Source organism: Xenopus laevis, chromosome 8S (genome assembly GCF_017654675.1).
Source record: "Xenopus laevis strain J_2021 chromosome 8S, Xenopus_laevis_v10.1, whole genome shotgun sequence".
NCBI lineage: Eukaryota > Metazoa > Chordata > Amphibia > Anura > Pipidae > Xenopus > Xenopus laevis.
In genome coordinates this window covers 56930843-56951686 of record NC_054386.1, presented here as the reverse complement: position 1 = coordinate 56951686, position 20844 = coordinate 56930843, and the positions used below count along the sequence as shown (strand labels likewise).

The 20844-nt window shown below is 41.7% G+C and overlaps 1 protein-coding gene across 2 annotated transcripts in view; it reads right to left on the bottom strand.

Moving 5' to 3' along the window:
- zc3h12b.S (zinc finger CCCH-type containing 12B S homeolog) overlaps positions 1-20844 on the bottom strand; it is a 77086-nt gene that overhangs the window by 17821 nt on the left and 38421 nt on the right. The window contains exon 1 of one of the 2 annotated variants that reach the window (XM_041574773.1): positions 17318-17486. The exons of the other annotated variant lie outside the window; for it this stretch is intronic. The gene's annotated coding sequence lies outside the window, so the exon portion shown is untranslated. Of the gene's footprint in view, positions 1-17317; positions 17487-20844 lie in introns of those variants that run through there. 2 annotated transcript variants of the gene reach the window in all.

The window sequence follows — 20844 nt, the reverse complement described above, 5'->3', positions numbered from 1 at the left end:
AGAAGGCAGGCGGAGTACAAGCGGTAGTCAAAACAAGCAGGGTCGATGGGCAGGCAGAAGTCAAGCGGTGGTCAGAAACGGGCCGAGGTCAAAATCCAGGAATCAAGTTCAAAGAGAGGTACAACAGCAAAAGTTCAGGAGCAAGGAAAATAATCACCAAGCGCTGTTTGCTTTTTCCGACAAGGATAAATAGGGGCAGATTGGCGCCAAACGTAAGGACGCAGCGTCAGGACGCCGTGCGTCAACTTTAGCGCGCCCGCGACCGGAAACAGATGCCAAGGATGCGCAGAACCCTGCACACCCCTGCGCCTGCGCCCAAGAGAAGACTGAGCTGCGACCAAAGGTACCTTACATTGCCCCCCCCTGAGGGGCGGCCTCAGGACGTCAAAAGCAGGCTTGTCAGGATATTTCCTATGAAAGGCTGTGGTTAACCTCGGAGCATGAACATTGTTCTTTGGTTCCCAGGAATTCTCTTCATTTGGAAAACCTTTCCATTTGACGAGGTACTGCAACCTTCTGCCACGAACTCTGGAGTCCAAGATCTTTTCCACTTCAAACTCAGCCTCGCCTTGACAATTGATAACTGGAGGAGGTGGAGACACACGACCTGGAAAGATGTTAGGCACAAATTTTTTAAGCAGAGCAGCATGAAACACAGGATATACTTTAAGAGAGTCAGGAAGTTCTAATTCAAAGGACACAGGATTAATGACCCTCTTGATAACGAATGGACCCAGAAACTTTGGAGCCAACTTCTTGGAAGGAGTGGCGAGCCGAAGATTCAAAGAAGAGAGCCAAACCTTGTCACCACTCTTGAATTCAGGATCCTTCCCCCGTTTTCTGTCTGCGAAAGTTTTGAAATTTTGTTGAGCCTTACTTATCTGTTCCTTCAAAAAAGACGTATTTTGTTTAAGAAACTCCAAACGATCTTGTAATGCAGGAAGGGTCACCTCAGAAAGGACATCTGGAAACATGATAGGATGAAAACCCAGATTAGAAAAGAAATGAGTCTGGCCAGTAGAAGAGTGCATAGAATTATTATAACAGAACTCAGCACATGGAAGAAGTGACACCCAATTGTCCTGCAAATAGGAAGAAAAAGTACGAATGTATTGCTCCAGCGTCTGATTAGTCCTCTCGGTCTGCCCATTGGTCTGTGGGTGATAGGCTGAAGAACGAGACAAAGAGATACCAAGGGATTTACACAACACAGTCCAAAACCTTGATGTGAATTGGGTACCGCGATCAGAAATAATTTCTTTAGGAAGACCATGTAATTTAACTATTTCTTTAATGAACACATCCGCAGTCATGGCAGCAGAGGGGAGCCGGGGAAGAGGGATAAAATGTGCCATCTTGGTAAGGCGATCGACAACCACAAAAATAGTATTACACCCATTAGATGGAGGCAGTTCAATGATAAAATCCATGGAAATAGAACTCCAAGGTCTCTCAGGAAGGGGCAAGGGACGGAGAAGACCCACAGGTTTGTTGCAAGAAGACTTGGATCTAGCACAGGACTCACACGATCGCACATAAGCAGTGCATTCTTTTATTAACGAGGGCCACCAAAAGAGACGTCTGGCCAATTCTAAGGTCTTTCGAATACCAGTGTGCCCAGCTAAAGGATGATCGTGAACTATTCTCAAGGCCTCCACCCGAAGATTTGGTGGAACCACCAACTTATTGTTCCTCAAAAGTAAATCATCTTGAGCAAAAATATCTTCAACACCAGGATAATCTGTTGGAGCTTGAGGAACCTTCTTTAGACGATCAATAAAAGAAGACTGCAGAAGTAAAAAATGTCCAGACTGAAGAATTGTATCAGGAACCATGGACACCTTCTCCACCGGAAAAACTCTGGACAGGGCATCAGCCTTTGCATTTTTGGCCCCAGGTTTGTAAGTAATATGAAATTGGAAACGAGAGAAAAAGAGTGCCCATCTAGCTTGACGAGGATTTAAACGCTTTGCAGATCTTAAGTATTCCAGATTCTTATGGTCAGTGAAAATGATAAAAGGATGGACAGCTCCTTCCAATAAATGACGCCACTCTACCAAAGCACCTTTAATCGCCAACAACTCACGATCTCCAACATCATAGTTCCTTTCAGTAGGAGTTAACTTCTTAGAGAAGAACGCTACTGGATGTAAGTTGTCTTTGGGGTCAGCTCGCTGTGAAAGAATTGCTCCAATAGCTACCTCAGAGGCGTCCACTTCAAGAACGAAAGGTTTGGAAACATCGGAATGGACTAAAATGGGAGCAGAAATAAAAAGTCTTTTAAGAAGTTCAAAGGCTTGTTGAGCAATTGGGGACCAGGAAAATTTAATTTTACAACTTGTAAGATCTGTGAGAGGTTTGATGATGGAAGAGAATTTATTGATAAACCTTCTATAAAAATTTGCGAATCCCACAAAACGTTGAACCCCTTTTCGGTCATTCGGGGGTGGCCAGTTAATAATCGCCTCAACTTTCTTAGTGTCCATCTTGAAACCTTGACTAGAAACTCGGAATCCTAGAAATTCAATGTGAGATCTCTTAAACTCACACTTTGAAGCTTTGGCGTAGAGAAGATGTTTCCTAAGACGAAGCAGAACCTCCCTCACATGAGAACGATGATCTTCTAAAGAATTGGAGAAAACAAGAATATCATCCAGGTATACGATGACAAATTGATCCAGTAAGTCATGAAAAATATCGTTGATAAAATATTGAAACGTGGCAGGAGCGTTACAAAGGCCAAAGGGCATGACGGTGTATTCGAAATGTCCATATCGGGAACGAAAGGCAGTCTTCCATTCGTCCCCTTCACGTATTCGAATCAGATTGTAAGCACCCCTCAAGTCTAACTTAGAAAAAACTGTAGCACGACCAAGTCTTTGAAAAAGATCAGAAATGAGCGGCAACGGGTAACGATTCTTAATTGTCACCTTGTTGAGTTCACGAAAGTCAATGCAGGGTCTTAGGGAGTGGTCTTTTTTCTCGACAAAAAAAATACCTGCACCGGCAGGAGAGGAAGAATGACGTATAAAGCCTTTAGCCAGATTCTCATCAATATAGTCCTTTAAAGTAGCTAACTCAGGCTCAGATAAAGGATATATTCTTCCAAAAGGGATGGATGCGCCAGGGAGAAGATCGATCGGGCAATCATAACTCCTATGGGGAGGAAGTGAGTCAGCCGCTTTCTTGTTAAAGACATCAGCGAATTCATGGTAGACTTTTGGGACAAATTGGAGAAGTTCATCATCGGAAATGGTTGCACCCAGCATCTTTGGAGGAAAACAATTCAAACGACAGTAATCCGAGTTGAAGAAAACTGTTCCAGCCTGCCAGTCAATAGTTGGATTATGACCCCTCAACCAGGGAATGCCAAGAATTACGGGAAAAAGAAGGTTTTCCATCACATCAAACTTTATTAACTCAGAGTGACCTCTTAATGAAGAAGCCAAAATATATGGGGTTTCTTGAGAAACAGAACCAGAAGAAACAAAATTACCATCAGCCATTTTAACAGGTATTGGCTGGGCCTTGGAAATAAAAGGAATCTTGTATTGACTCGCGAAGTCTTGGTTTATGAAGCACCCACAAGCTCCGGAGTCGATTACGGCATCAACCTCAATCTTTCTTTGGTTCCACTGCAAAGAGAGATGTAGAAGAACATAAGACTGGAGAGAGGGAACCAAGGGAGTATTAGAAGATTGCTGTGAGAGGAAATTACCATTGGGTCGAGTGGGGCAATTCCTTAACAAATGTCCAGAAAGACCGCAGTATAGACATAAATTCAGCCGTCTTCGTCGCAGTCTTTCCTCCGTGGACAGGGTCTAGCGTACCACCCCGATTTGCATGGGCTCGCCATCAGAAGAAGGAGAAACAAGGACTGGAGGAGGAGCTGTAGGAAGCACCCATTCATGGCCCCATGCCTGACTTGGCATACTGGATCCTCTTTCCTGACGTCTCTCCCTTAATCTTCTGTCAATCTGGATGGCAAGAAGAATCAACTCTTCCAAAGAACCAGGAAGACCCACTCTAGCCAACTCATCCCTGAGTTGATCGGACAAACCCTTGCGAAACTGATGCCGGAGGGCCCTGTCATTCCACAAGGTGTCTGGTGCCCAACAACGAAAGTCCGTCACGTATTCTTCCACAGGTCTACGGAGTTGACGTAAATTACTGATAGCCGCTTCAGCAGTCTCTACTTTATGAGGATCCTCATAGATCTTGGATAACGCCTGGATAAAGGAATCAGTGGAGGCAAGAAGAGGGCTATTCTGTTCCAACAAACGATGGGCCCAGGCTTGTGGTTGTCCTTGCAAAAGGGAAATCATAACCCCCACTCGGATCTGATCTGTGGCATGAGAGTGGGGCTTGAGGGTAAAGAGGAGGCGACAACCATTAATAAAAGTTCTAAAAGTCTTAGGATCGCCAGAAAATTTGTCGGGCATCGCTACATTGGGTTCCCCATGTGATGCACTAGCAGCTGCAGTTCCCGAATCCGACTGTCCCGAAGAGGAAGGAGGCGAGGCAGCAGTGGACATCCGAATGTCTTGAAGTTGTTCTTGGACATTCTGATAGTCTCCTCGAAGATCCCTCACAACGTGGGTCAGAGCAGCAATCTGTTGAGACAGATCGACTAGAGTTGGCAACTCTTCTGACGGCTCCATTCTGGCTTGGTGATTCTGTCAGGACTGTCAGGAGGGTAGGAGCCACTGGAGAAGAGCTTAGCAGTTAAAACTGCTTTAGTGTACAGCAGGAGCTCACAGGTGGTGGTAGCAGGCCGTGTCAGAGTAAAGAAGAATCCGTAGGCAGGCAGAGATCGAAGGGCAGGCGGAGTTCAAGCAAACCAGAAACAGGCCGAGGTCAGAAGGCAGGCGGAGTACAAGCGGTAGTCAAAACAAGCAGGGTCGATGGGCAGGCAGAAGTCAAGCGGTGGTCAGAAATGGGCCGAGGTCAAAATCCAGGAATCAAGTTCAAAGATAGGTACAACAGCAAAAGTTCAGGAGCAAGGAAAATAATCACCAAGCACTGTTTGCTTTTTCCGACAAGGATAAATAGGGGCAGATTGGCGCCAAACGTAAGGACGCAGCGTCAGGACGCCGTGCGTCAACTTTAGCGCGAGTTATACTAGGTGTGAATCCAGGCCCGGACTGGCAATCTGTGGTTTCGGGCAAATGCCAGATTGGCCGCTTTGCCCTGTGACGCACATGGTAATTAAGGTCCTCTTATCTGCCAGGGTGCATGGTCTAGCTGGGGGCACACAAAGGAAAATTTAGAATATACTGTATGTATCTGATAGAAAAGTTGTGATAGAAACTAGGGTGAGATATTTGTTGCAAGTGCCAGTTCCAGCACATAGGGTGTATAATATTGCCGGGGATTATATGGTAATGGACTCTTAAAATATCTATTAATAAACACTAGTTCTAGTTAACCCTGGGATTGGAAATATACTGTATATCATGAATACATGGTCGTGATTACATGGGCTGCTTTGATACTTTAGCCGGGGCTGATTTTTCCTCCCAGTCCAGCCCTGTGTGAATCCCTGTAGTAAGTCACACATAACTACTAGGCAGGCAGTGCAAGCAACACAAGTGGCAACAACAAATACAAAACAATAGAAATTCCCACTAAGTCATTTAAATGGATAGGAACTGTAATAATGCTTGCTGATCTGCAAAATTCTATCCATAAACTGGCAACACAGAGCAATCAAGAAATAGGGTGTGTATTATACAGTGAACTATAATTATGTAGCTTCCAGTTATACTCCTTTTGATAGAGAGTGAAGATGTCTAAGAGTGCACAGACCACTCGGTTGCACTCCATTCTATGTGTAGGAGTCAGGGCTGAGTTTGTCATGCTCAATAAATAACAAAATTCAGCACAAGCTGTATTCATTGCACTCAAGTTGAATAAAGGGGTATACTGTCCCTTTCACACAATGTGTATCTTCTGTAGGTCTTGCAACATAGATTCAAGAGAATGGAAACAAACTGCTTTCAAAAGCAACAACATTGATTCATATTATAAAACCATTGCAAATGTATCAGAATTGTATATTGGAAAGTTACTTTCAATTATATTTTCTTCCATTATGCAAAAAAAAAAACAAAAACAAAAAAAAAAACAAACCTCTTTGTGCTTGGAGTTCCCCTTTAAGCATACTGCCAAACAACTGTTACCCTCAGGCAAATGTCACCCAATAAAAGGTTAAACTCTATATTTTCCTGTTTAATAGGCAAAACCAGAGAAAGGACAAACTGTTTGTTTAATGGAATCACCTCTACAAATAACCAAAGCCACTGAAATTTTGCAGACTGGAAAGCTGATTATAATTTTATTTTCTTTCATTATGCAAACATTTTTTTATTCCCTATAAAGCTTGGAAACTAATTTCCTTCTATGATCATTTAACTTTTTTTCATTCCATAGAAAGAGTTATTCGGGAAAACGAGCGTCATAGTTTCTGTTTTTTTTTGCATGCTCTTCTTTAATTAGCAACAATAACATAGATGGAAGGCACTGAAAAATGGCTTCTCTTATTAGAGTTCTTGACATTTTCTGACATTAGCTGATGTTATGGGAGGAAGACTATGGTGCCATCCGTGCATCATTATACACTAGCAAAATCCATTATTCGTTAAGGAGATGTCTCATATAAAATCCTTTAATGACTTCCTTAAATGGCCACTATACTCAGTCCCGGATATGTGGCAAAGCCACAAAGGCCCGGGCCTAGGGCGGCAAAACTTTAGGGGCGGCATGGCGCCCAACTGCTTCCCTAAGGGGCACTGGGGACTCAAAGCTCCCCATTGCTTGGATGCTTTGCGCGGGGAGGGTCCGAGCGGTGCCAGCGCTAGGACCATGCATGGGCGGGGGCACAAGAAGAGGCCAGCACTGTGGCTTTGGGGCGCTGCCTCCCAAAATCTGGCCCTTACTATGTTAAAAATACAGTGTGCTGCTGGTTCCTTTTTACTTTTTATATGTTAATATGTAACATTTTTCCTTTGTAGATATTACAAATTAAATGTATTTTATTTCAGCTTCTATGAACATATTATTGGCTCAGTATAGCCATCATATAGCCATCCTTTGTCTCACAGGCTGCCAACAAGAAACCTCTTTATGACACCCACTGGCTCTCCTGTTGTTTAAACCCCTTTGCAGGGCATTATTAGAGCTGTCAACTTTCACAATCAGCATTTCAGGGGGGATCTGCAGCGAATTGTGGGAATGCTGAAGAGTAATGGGAGACAGTGCACAAAATCTGGTAACTCATGGAAAAATAGGGGGAGGTTGACAGCTCTGCATTATAGGATATCACTGGGGCATGACCACTTAACCAGGATAGTAAATACAGAATATTTGCAAAAACATTTGGTTATAGTGAGTCCTTAAAGGAGAACTAAAGCTTAACTAAAGGCTAGAAATGGTGTACATTATGTTTTGGGCTTCTGTACCAGTGCAACATAATTTAATAATCAGCCCTGTATTATCAGCTCATTTTCTGCTTGTTAATTTGCAACGACATAAGCTTGCTTCTTGTTGCCACCCGGCCGGTATTTTACTGGCCTAGCCGGTAAAACACCTGCCAGGGCTGGGGCCGGTATTACAAATTAACCGGCAATGTAGCTGCCGGTAATTTGTAATACCATTTACAAAATCCCCTGCCCGCCGATGAAAACTTACATTTCCGTCGACGTCAGGCGGTGGCCCCGCCCCTTTTGTGGCGCTACTCCCCGTGGCTCCGCCCCCTTTATGGCGCTACTCCCCAATGGCTCCACCCCTTTTGCGGCACCCCTCATCGGCATCACGTCCCGCCCCTTTCTTTTCCGCCCCCCACCATGGCCGGTAATTTCTTTTTTAAAAGATGGCAACCCTACAGCCCACTGAGCATGTTAGTGTCGCAGACACTTTCAAAGATGTTGACCCCTGTGACAAGTTTGAAGTTCTAGATCATTGCTGCTATTGAGAAGCTGAAACTTTACATTGGAGCATGTTATAGATCTTAAGCATGATTCTGTCCCATTGTATCTGAAACTGCTATTTTCTCTGCTTCTCTCACTAACTTTATCTATCCTAAAGTATCTATTTACTGGCTCTGCAGTTCCATAGTAAAAGCATTAAAGGCATTGTTCAGTGTAAAAATAAAAACTGGGTAAATAGATAGGCGGTGCAAAATAAAAAATGTTTCTAATACAGTTAGTTAAGCAAAAATATAATGTATAAAGGCTGGAGTGACTGGTGAATAGGCTGACTCACTGAGCAGGGCCAGAACTAGGGGTGGACAGAAGAGGCACCTGTATAGGGTGCAATGATGTGGGGGAGCTAGGCAGGTACCTGTTCAAGATTCTTCTGCCTACCCCTAGTCTGGACTCGCTACCCTCTGCAGCTTTCGCCTCCCTCTTCTGACACTCTCCCCTCCCCCTCTGTCACTCGCCCCTACCTCCCTCCCTCTTCCCCTTCCTCTTTACATTCATTGCCCTCCCCTCCTTCCATCCCCTCTATTATGGAGCACAAGCACATTCGCGGGCACACACGGGGGCGGGGTTAGCCAACCTGGTTGCCTAGGGTGCGCCCGGTTGGCTTGCCCCCCCCGTCATTGAGTGACATGTTGGGACACATTCAAGTTTGTCATACTTGTGACAGTTATTGAAGCACTTTCTTGGGATATTATCACTTTCCCTTTTTTTGTGCTTTGACTCAACATACTGCACTATAAGGATTTTATTTCTGTGTGCTTCCTTTCTAGTTGTCTTCAATTTAAATTTCATAGGCCATCCAGAGGGGAGTCTTACAAGGAAGCTGCAAACACCGTTTCACTTTAAAGCACTCATATCACCACGTAAAAGTGCTGATTTATCCTTTGTTATAGTTTAAGATACAAAACGGGCCATGCAATCGAGTTAAGGTCACACTATTAGGTACAAGCATTTTGTTAATCTATAATTTCACAAAGTGAAACCCATGCCTTGTGGTTTTTGAGGAAGTCCCCCAAGAGGAAATTCAATATTTTTCCTTTGTCACTTCCCTGTTTGGGGAGTCTGAATTATTCAGACATTAACTTGTACGCAGTAAAGGTTCAGTGAAACAAAGTGCACCTCTATTTTCTTTTCTTTTAAAAGGACAGTTACCGTTCAAAAACATGTTTAACTATTATGCTACAAATAATATTTCTTGCTTTGTAGTTTAAAAAAATGTACTGTTGATACAATACATGTTTTAGCAGCATCAGAAAAATGTTTGCTACTGCTGTATCACCTTGGCTTCTCCATCACCATTTCCCCATCTGTTCCTGGATGGTGTGACATTTGGTTATCAAGACACCTGGCAAGTACTATGTCCTAGCCTAGTGGATAGCAAAAATGATATGGTCTATATACATTCATCCATAAAATATCTAACTGAGCTAGTTTTTTTTTATCTTTTTTTCTAGAAAGTTAGATACTTATAAGGAAACAAAGAATTGTTTTTTTGTTTTTTTTTGCCCCTGCCCAATCGACATCTGCACGACTCTAGGCCAGATATCGATCAGGCAAGCCCGTGTATGGTTACCTTATTTCTTTCACTCCCTCTATGTCACTATCATGAGACTGAATCTGTAAGGTCTTAATTTACACTTTCTCCTGAGAGGGCTGACGGGTTGCAAAAACCCCATCGAAGCAAGAGGAAGAAAATAAACAATGAGGAAATGGTTTCCAACAGATTAACCGCAGTGAGCATGCAAGAAGATAACTTTCCAAGAGAAGCCAGTATCTCTCCTATTTCTGCTTCTCTCTTTGTTAAAACAAAAACACGTGAAACGAAAATTCCCAGAAGAGGGATTTGCCTGTGTGACTTAACAACAGAGCCAGATTAAGACTAAACAGGGACCTAGGCAAGGTAGTGCTCCTGGCCCCACCCCTTTAACCACCTAAAGTTACAGTTGTAAAAGAAGCACTGCTATGCTTGCGCATACCTCCCAAAATTTTTTTTTACCCACGCCCATTTTTGTGCCCACACCCCCTAATTACCATGTTCATTTTACAAAATTTGGCAGGTTATGAAAGTTTGAACATATTTCTGTGTTTTTTTTCCAGTTATTACAGTTTTGCACAGTCCCACTCCCAGAGACCCTTTACAAATTACTTTGCCCCCAAATAATTTTTTTGGTTTTTTTTGGTAGTTTTTTTGGGTTTTTTGTAGTTTTTTTTTTCTCAGTTCTGTCTGCCTCCTCCCTCACTCCTTGTAACAGTTCAACAGTCCCACACCCACTGCCCCACATAGACCCTTTTCAACTGTACCCCCAGATCACTTTAAAATGGCTAAAGCACAGCCTGCCAGCCTGGCATGACTGCCCCCTCCTCCAGCCTCAAATCCAATCACAGTCCCACTCTTTTTCTGCCTGCAGCAGGCACAGAGGCACTGCAACACACTTGCTGCACAGACCGACCAGGCACAGGCCGCAAGGCAAAATACAGGTTTAGAGAGGAGCTCCTAACAAAATGAAGTTTGGGCGCCAACTTCAGCTCTTCCTGCGCACACCCAGACTTTTATTGCCTTTGTCGATTCTCCCCCTGTAATGTAATGGCGCTGCGCGCACCGCAACGCCAGCGTGTGTCACCGGGCCGCAACATCACCGCAACGTTAGGGGCGGGCCCCTAGAGCTAGGCGGGCCCTAGGCCCAATACGTACAGATACAATCTTATACACAAACAGGGCCTAGCCACGGAGCATACTAGAACATTGCAGTCAGAAAGGTCACTGCTCACCAGTGTGATGGGGTCCCATACCTGTTATTTGCCTAATAAAGTATATCAGTAGCCACTTACTAATAGCCTTACGCATTTTGTGCTATCGCTCGACATCAGACAATGCGTAATGCTATTGGTACGTAACACGTTTTTGTAAAAAATAAGGTTTACTTAACTTTTACCTATTCTAACCATTTATAATTGGGCTTCCCAACAAGCGCAAGTGGAGGGAGGAAAGTTTTGACAGGGTTAGCTGTCACTTGGGGAAGTAATTGGTTAGGCAAGCATTCACATGGGGTTGATGTTATTTTACAGTTACATGTTGTTTATATTGATATGGTTAATAAAGCTGCGGCTTTTTAAACCATTGTGTTATCCAGAGCAAAAGCAAGTTGTTCAAAATTGCCATTTGGTTATCAACCTATTGGCTCCTGCAAAGCAATGACCATATATACAGTATATATGTGTGTGAATTTAATAGAATGTAAACTCCACTTGAACAGGGACAAATGTGAATAATGTATAATCTCTGTAAATATCTGCAAAACATGTTAATGCTATATAAAGGATAAAAATTCAGAACTGCCTCTAATTCACCAACCAATGATTTAGATAATATTTTAAAAACCCACACAAATGAAACTTTTGCTGCAGATGCCCACCCATCTATGAGATGGAAAAATGCTTCTAAGCAAAGAGTATTACAATATATTTATACTGTGACAAGTGCAATTTCAAATGCTGCTTTCCAACTACTCAAAAGGGAGCAAATTCATTCTTGGCTACCTGCCAAGGTGTAGAACGCTAAATACTGTATATATGTTTTTTTATATTAGAACATTCATTATTAGCATCTGTTTCTGTTTCCATTCTAGACTACCGACAGAACTGACAGTGCAACTGATAATATATATGCATACCTCCCAACATTTTGGAAGTAAAAAGAGGGACAAAATTTTTTTTCCCGCACGTAGCGAGCAAATTTTTTGGCAACACCCCTATCTGTGGCCACACCCCCTAATTACCATGTTTGTTTTACAAAATTTGGCAGGTTATGAAAGTTTGAAAATATTTCTCCTTATCTAAACTGTGTTTTTGTGTCTCAAAATTGTTACAAAGTATCTTATTTGCACCTGTTAGCTGTTCTGGGCTCTCTGCTAAAAGCCAATTAAGTGAGAAACTTTGTTTCTTTTTCTGGCTGTTCAGTGCAGAGAAAAGAGGGACTTTCCAGTACAAATGAGGGACTGTGGGTTGAGCTGTCAAAAGAGGGACTGTCCCTCCGAAAAAGGGACAGTTGGGAGGTATGTTTATGTCTTAACAGCTTCAGTAAAGATTTTAGTCAAATATTACACAAAGCCCTAAAAGTTGTTTTACAACACAAGTTGATTTACAACACAAGTATGTAAAATCAGGAAATGAATCACTGAGCACAGCTGCCAAATCCCAATACACAATAACTTCCAGATATGTTCCGTGCAGAATAGACTATTTGGACATTTGGCCTTTTCGGGTAGAACTATGACCGCCATACTGCAAATGTACATGTGAGTTACACTAAAGCCTCTACAAAGTGTTGTACTGATTAAACTGGAACTATTGAGTCACTGTTATGCAAATGCAGTGAGAGAATAGAGGCGGGATCGTAGCCGCAATTTCCTCATCATAAATGATTAAAGTGACAGCAGCTAAACATTTAAAGCCTAAATACATGCATTTTATTTGGTCTATTTCGGCTTGGGGTTAAAAAAATATTTTATTTGTTTTAAAAATGAATCAGAATTCACAATGTTTTGCACTCTTAAATTCACAGTGTTTTGCACTTTTACATTAACTTCTAGTATGTTTTAGAACGGCCAGTTCTAAGCAACTGTTCAATTGGCCATCACTATTTATTTATGTTTTTTTTTTTAATTATTTGCCTTTTTATAATGACTCCTTCCAGCTTTCAAATGGAAGTCACTTATCCCATCTAAAACAAAATCCCAGACAGCTCTGTAAAGCTGCAAATTTATAGTTATAGCTACTTTTTATTACTCCTCTTTCTATTTAGGTCCTCTCCTATTCATATTCTAGTCTCTTATTCAAATCAATACATGGTTGCAAGGTTAATTTGGACCCTAGCAACCAGATCAGGAGTGCTGAGCCAATGAGGTGAGTTGAGAACCTTGCCTCAGGCGCCAACGCCCACTAGTTACCCAGGGTGGCAAAATGCAGCACCTGTAATTTTGAGAACAAAATTTCAGTTTTTTCTAAACCGGAAATTTAAAAAAACTCGCCTCATTGGCTCAGCACTCCTCGACCCCCTCCAGCGCATAAAGGGGATTGCGTGGGGGAGGGGGGTGGCAGCAGCAAGCTGACTCAGGCGGCGGAGGGACCAGGATCGCCCCTGAACCAGATTACTGAAATTGCAAACAGGAAAACTGCTGAATAAAAGGCTAAATAACTCAAAAACCACAATGATAAAAAACTTAAAAACAGTTGCAAATTGTCTCAAAATATCACTCTCTTCATCATACTAAACGTTAACTCAAAGGCAAACAACCCCTTTAAGAGCATGAGGGGATGTCCATTCTGTTAAAACAGAATACATGTTTACTGTTGCTCCTGCTGCAAAAATCCTGATTATTCCTTACTTATTACTGTAACATCGTCATTCTCCTCTTAGCAGCAGTACAGTTGTAATGAAGTCTGGATGACCGCCAGCTGTCTGTTTGCGCAACAGTGATTTTCTTTTCCTTTCTAAAACTAGTTAAAACTGTGTCGACTACAAAAAAAATTGCTACCTTATCTTATGAAATGAAACCAGTTTCATTTCATAAGATTGGGCTGTTGCTATTGGGCAAACACTTTATAGACAGGTAGGGCCGGTAGGCAAACAATGCGCTTATTTACAGAACACTCGGAAGCAATTATATGAGAATGTCTGATTTACAACTCACTTGAGATTTCTCCTCACCCATACAGCAACAACTGCACATGCTAGAAAAATACAATTGATTCCAGTATAATGGTTGGGTAATAAAAAGAGACTTTTCACACAATATTCAGTGACAGAAGGGGATTCAACTAAAATTAGATTTCACACTTATGGTCCCTAATACATAAGAAACTGGCAAGGGAAAATCTTGTAAACACCCATCACCATGACTGTTTGGGTTCTGATGCAAAGCACTATGTTGTGCGGTCACTTTTAATTTAAAAGGCTATTCCTTTCTGTATTCTGCGCCCAAGCTGGCTCTATTTGTTACAGTTCCTGCCCGCTTGTTCCCCCAAATTCTGAATGTACACTGCTTAAGTTGATGTATTGCATGGCCTGACTATGATTCTGGGTAACCCTTGTCTGTCTTGCACTTTTGGATCAAACGCAACCATGTTCAGGTTCTCCCTGTCAGTCTGTAGCTGACATTTCTGAGGCCCCAAAAGGGCATCAGTGATAACCCATCTTGACAGGGCTCTCTTGCTGACTAAAGGGTGCGATCTTTTAAGCAGTCCCCAGGGCTCCTGCTGCAAAGATGTGACAGTGACCCTAGCAACCAGACAACAATGAAAAACATCAGGTTGGAGAGACAGCATTTAATGTAAAGAGTTCCAAAACTTTAAATAAATAAATGACTATGTGCCATGTAGCCTAAAATAAGATACTGCTTTCAATAGCAATTACAGTTACAAATAACTTTTAAGTTGCTTAGAATTACTTTTTCCTTCATTATGCAATTTTTAAATCCAAATCATAGTGTAAAACTTCTAAGACTGTACAGACATGCATATGCATCACTGTTGGCAACTGACAGATAAAGGGAGGAACAATGATATTTGGAATAGTTTCTTTCCAAGGTAACAGATACCAACCGGCAATCTCACAATCAATACATTTCACTATCGAGACCAGTATGTATTGTGTGTAATGGATTGCTAAAGATGTAATGTTGACATAAGCGGCAAGGTATTTATCATGCTGCCAAATTAACCTACTTAATGTAGTATGGTGGCCTATGGGGAAAATGTAAAATCTTCTTCAGTAATTTAGGAGTGCTGAAACAGTGTGTTGTCAGTCATGCTTTACCAGTGAAACAAATGGGTGATGTGTAAAGGTCCCCATAGACACGACGATTCTTCTTGCCGAACGACCGATTTTAGGGAAGCCCGACCAATCCTTCGAAATTATCGTGCGGTTAGTGGTATTCGAACGATCGTACATCTTACGATTTTTCGGCTGACATCTGTCGGGAAATTGATCGGCCAGGTCAAAAAATCTTTGTCGGCCCCAGTGCAATCTATCTATGTTTGCAGGGCCAAGCAGGCAGCTCCCCTTTGTTTTCCTGGTAAATTGGTCTTTTTAGTTGATGGTAAATTCGTATGATCGTACGATTGTTCTGAGAAGATCGTGGTCTCACGATCAGGATCTGATCTTTTAAAAATCTCAACATCTATGGCCAGCTTAAGTCCTATCAGGAAATGTGTCCACACAGAGTTTACAAGTGTGGTTTCACCTTCAGATTTACTTTTAGTATGATCTAGACAATGATATTCTACATCTGTTTACAATGCCCAGCTTGTGGTTTAATGGCAGAGTAAAAAAAAAAATACAATATGGAGCCTCAGCATCAATCTGATTGGCAGATACTGACAACAACTCAGCTCAAGAAAGGTAAACAAACAATTAACAAATGAACAAGTTAATTAACAAGTTAATGCTGATATGTCCCTGCTTACCTTTTGATTTTTCAGTCTGCAGCCCTCCACCTGCTGATGACTTCATGTATAAGTCAATGGGAGAGGTCCAGTGACCAATTTGAAGATGTTACTGGCCTTCCTGACATTCAAGTTTTTTTAGGAGAAAAAACTCGAACGGAGTTTAGTCGAATTCGATTTGAGTTTTCAAGTCAGTAAAATTCGTTCCAGTTTTAGATATTCGATTTAGTCCATAATAAACCTCCCAATTGAGTTAAAAAAATTCACATGAATTCGAAATTCGAACATTGATAAATGGGTCTCTAAAGGTGTAGCATTAAAGAGCATTTGTTTTATAGATGGGTTCAGTGACCCTCATCAGAGTCAGAAGAAGAAAGCACATCTCATTCAAAAGCTATACAAAAGATAAAATGAAGCTTCACAAGCTAATGAAAAGTCAACTAGTTAATAGCAGTTGTAAAGATAATACAGAAAACTATTCCAGTAGCGAATGTGTAACAAGGATAACACAAGCAAAGTATTACAAAATCATGCAGAAGTTCCTCATTCCACACAATCATAATTGGGGGCCCTTGGGATCAGGGAGTCTGGTTGTTTTTAAGCAGCAAATGCCGACTACTTTTATTTTTAGAATTTACATTGACTTTTCTAATGGAATGTAAACACCTCTTAATTTTTATTTCTCTTTTGAATTGTAAAGGAGAACCAAATGTGTGGGGAGGAAAAAAACCTTAAATTAATGGCCGAACCACTGATGCCCTGTGCCTATGTAACTGGCAGAGTGGTGCAAATGCAAGAATCCATTGATACGGATTTCCATTAGTCACTAACATAAAATTGCATAAATATTGCCACTTGATTGCTAAGGGTTACAAGACCTGGCACAAACATTTCACTTTTATTACATTAACATTTTTGCCCAGATCTAAAATTCTACTTCTTCTATGAGGGTGCTTGCTAATGAAAGGGCAAGTGGAGATGCAAGCATCTGCATTGCAACACAATGGAACATGCTCATACGGTTTTAGTAGCATGATGTAAGCTACTTAGTTCACTCCTATTTTATCAGACCCTTTAAGGGATAAATGATGGGAAATTAACCAGGGTTATTAAACATCATTTGGAATATATAAGGACATTACTATCTTTGTTTCTATCGATCTGTTTAAATAAAGCAGTTTTTCAAAACTTCACATCCATGAACAAATCTGCAAACATTCATGTGCAAATGCTTATCTTTCCCATATATAACTTATCTCATTGGCGTACAGTGTAGAGTCAATATTATTCAGCCATAAACACAAATAATAGAAACTTTTTCCTGGTTCCACAGACCAAACCATTTCCCTTAACATGATAATGACACAAGTGGTGGTTTTGTTTTATGGTCAAACTCAACATTTTTGGGCTCCTTAGTTATAAGTTTATATATTCAGTATGTTGTAATCCAAAAAAACATTGGGATGGTTTTCCTGTGGCCCTTCACATGGTCACTGTGATGGTCAGTCTACAGACCATCTTGAAAATGTCATCACTGGGACCTCAGTGGTCTCACAACACAAATATCTGCCCTGGTTTCATGTTAAAACAACAGCATTTAACACTTCAATAGCCAATGTCTACCTATTCTAGGTATGCTGGGTAATGGCCCCAAGGTAATACAAACTGGCCTAGGGACTCCCAGCATGGATCAGATCATACCAGGGTGGTATTTTATTCAGTAAATAATTTAAAAAGTATCTTACACATTAAAATGTGCCAAGTTGAATGGTCTTGTCATAATATTTCCTTACCAGAAGCAGCCCCCTGAGGCTGGGGCCCACTTTAGAAGCCCAGAGTTACAAGCAAAGCTAAATTAGCTGGCACAAGGCTCTTGCCTGCTGTAGTCTTACCTTGTGGGAGTCACAGGGGAGGGTGGTGTGGCTGAGGGGACAGGGTGAGAGATGGGATGTCTGTTCTGCTGCTGCACTCACTGCTGATGCTGTATAGATTAGCTGGCTGCTGCTGCCACAGTCTGTGCAAGAGTCCGTGCTTACATCTCACCACTCTGTCCCTTCCCTCTCCCAGGGCCGCCCCTTTCATGACACTGCCTGCTAAGGACTGACTCTTGGGAAGTGTGAAGGCAACCTGACTGAGAGGGAAACCTCCAGGCACACACTGTGAGCGACTCGTGACCTGTCGCTGTCTGAGGGAAACAATGGCCCACATCATGACTTGTCCAGGTGGAAAGTCCGCACTTTATTAGCCTGCTACCCGCAGGGGATTCCTGAATTCATCACTTAGTGTAATACAGTAAAGCAACACAATGAGGTAATGTGGTAAATCTCCCTAAAACTGGTGTCTCACCAACCTAACTGCTCTCCCAGTTAGGGTTGCCACCTGGCCGGTAAAAATGATGCTTGAAGCCAATGTTATTAATAGGAAAAAACGGCAAGAATATAGGAAGGCCGGTATTTTTTTCCAGAAAAGTTGGAAACCCCACTCCCAGGTTAAAACAGGAAAATATCATTTAGTAAAGTAGTGTAGAGTAATACAAGGTTTGCCTTGATCCTGTCATAATGGAGCGTCCTTTCCCAGAATTCCAGTTTAATTGCACAGCTGCTATCAGGAGAACAGTCAATTATTTTGGATATTTTGAGTGCTCCTTTTTTACCCCCCTTCTAGTCTCCAAGTCTCCCATAGCAATAGCTTAGTCACTTCCTATATCCCCCCAAAATAAATGTCCCCCCCATCGTTGTAAAATCCTTCCATATTGTATAAAGTATTCAGCAGTTTATCATTAAGTGTTTGGCAGAGCTAGAGCAATAAATATGACTAATAAAACGCATAAAAGGGGCAAAATGGAGGTTGAACAACATATTGATAGAGAAGATGTGCAAAGATTTGTGTCGGTTTGTAGCGCATGGCTATTCACTTACAATTCCATCATTGCTCTTATAAAACATGCAAAGCGACCTGGTTACAGCTTGGCCAAAGTGTTTGGTATGATACTCCCCAAGACTGTTGCAAACTGTCTCTTGTGTAGGTCTCTTGTGTAGGCCTGGCATTTCAAGTACACAGAGACCCAAACAGCCCCTACTAGTCCATTCAGGCCTGGAATTTGTGGGCAGGCCACAATGGCCTGGGCCTAGGATGGCAGAGACCTGGGGGCGGCATGCCACCAGCTGGCTGCATCTAAACTGGGGGCTGGGAGATTCTGACAAACACTGAGCTGCAAAGGTGAGCAGAGGGGCTGTGCAAGCAGAGCAGGTTGGGAGTGGGGGAACAGATTTGGAGAGGTGCGGGGGGGCCCGGTGTGAGCAGAGTGGGTCGGGTGTGAGGAGGGGAGCAGGTCGGAGGCGAGCTGAGTCGCCTAGGGTGCACAGTTTTTAAATGTGATCCTGATGTGGTCCACTATATTGTAACATGCTTTGGCATCTTACAACAGCCCCTCAGATGCAGGCCTGGTCTTGAGATTTGCACAATACAGGTGCGACTGGTAATACTGTACTCAAGGCTTGTACAGATTGAGAGTGCAAGTAGGTGACATTTGAGGAATACTTTATTAACCCAACAGAATGTAACAGGGGACGATAATCATTCCACTGAGAATGACACGTAACTGAGTAGAACCACAGGACACATCAGTGCTGGCACTTGTAGCTCAAAAACATCTGAAGGACATCCGGTTTGTGTTTAAATGCAGGACACAGCTCATGGTAAGTTGGCCAGATAGGTAAATCGGGAATGCCAATCCTTTGCTAATGCAAGGTCTACTTTTAATGATGTTTTCCCATTAAGATCTACAGTACATCCATAAAAGCATTACTAGTATTCTGTTTCATGGAAAATATTATTTAAATATTGATTCATGAGAAAATAATATTATTTAAATTTCCATTTATGAGAAAACAACAACTATTTCTTATATAACTTTAACATAAATATCTAAATGAAAAACATGAAACAGGAGGGTGATTCAGACAAGCTGTTTGTTGACACTGTCTTGAGATCTACTGATCACCAGCTACAGGTCTACTGGTAGATCCCAATCTACCTTTTGGACACCCCTGGTTTAAATAAATGTTACCCACTTAAAGTTGCAAAAGGTAATCTCAATGATGGGCAGGGTCATAACTCTAGAGGATTTATAGGGAGCCAATTGGGCACTGTGTAATATTTAGTCTCAATATATTTATAAAAATATGACACCCACGTTAAAGAAAGGGCATATTTTCTGAATATTTAAATGCAAAAAGGAGATTGCTTCAGTTATGTCATACTGTGTAGATTTCAATTTGGTTGCCCAACTAATACTGACATAAGCTAGAGAAATAGTATGGCATCACCCACATGAACAGAAATATAAAATGATTTAAAACAGTGCATGGGTACACAATACTTAAAGCAAGGCTAAAAAAAGAGACAATATTTTCCAAATTACAGAAAGAACCATTTCCTGGAAAACCAAAGGTCCCGAGCATTCTGGATAACAGTTCCCATACCTGTACAACGAACGTTCAGGCATCGATCATTCATTTCAACGAATATTTAAATTGTAGAATTAACTATTATTATTAATAATTAAGTAGGGAAAATAACAAAACCGACAATGTTCTGGTAATTATTTGATAGACAGCAATCCTAGGAAAGTTATGTCCCAGAAATAGTGGTGACAATCACCCATGGATATCATGAGGTAATACAGGTACCCATGGATATCAGATGAGGCAATACAGGTACATGCAAAGATATTGTTTTCCGACAGTCATTTTCTAACCTGTCCAATTGACGAAACAACCAATCACTGTGGCAAGAAAATTGTCAGGATGATTATTTTGAGCCCACATATAGTCCAAATATTGTATTTCTGCTTGCTATAAAAATCTTTTATTACATATGAAGCCAGCCTCTTCCTCTTTATAGCACCTCACCAGCACTTTCACTACTCTACTGTCTAAATTGTGATTTGGCTTGCCCTTTTAGTTCACAAAACTGCTCCTTTACATTTTCCGAGTACGTGCCCCTGTTTCAGTGAAAGCGTGTGGTTTTTGATGCAGTCCTTGCTCAATAGAATTTTCTAACTTGCCCAGAAGCTGGAGAACAAAATGCCCAATTCCAAAACCATGAAAAATGGAGACTTGCATCTCAATATCACTGTCTACTAATACTAAGGGTTCATTTAAAAGTACACTACCCCTTTATCTTACAACTTTAAGTCTTTTTCGTGCCATTCTCTTTTGTTAATCTGGCATCAAAATGCCCCTATTGGTATCAAGTGGGTTAACAAATAACCTGCTGTCAAGTGATGAAAATGCACGGGTTCAGGTTAAATTTTGAACATCCATGGAGGGTGTAGGTCATGTGCGAGTAACACTGGGGTACTACAATAATCTAGTGGCTGTGTTTTCTGAGATATGGGTGCTGCTCCTATAATGGA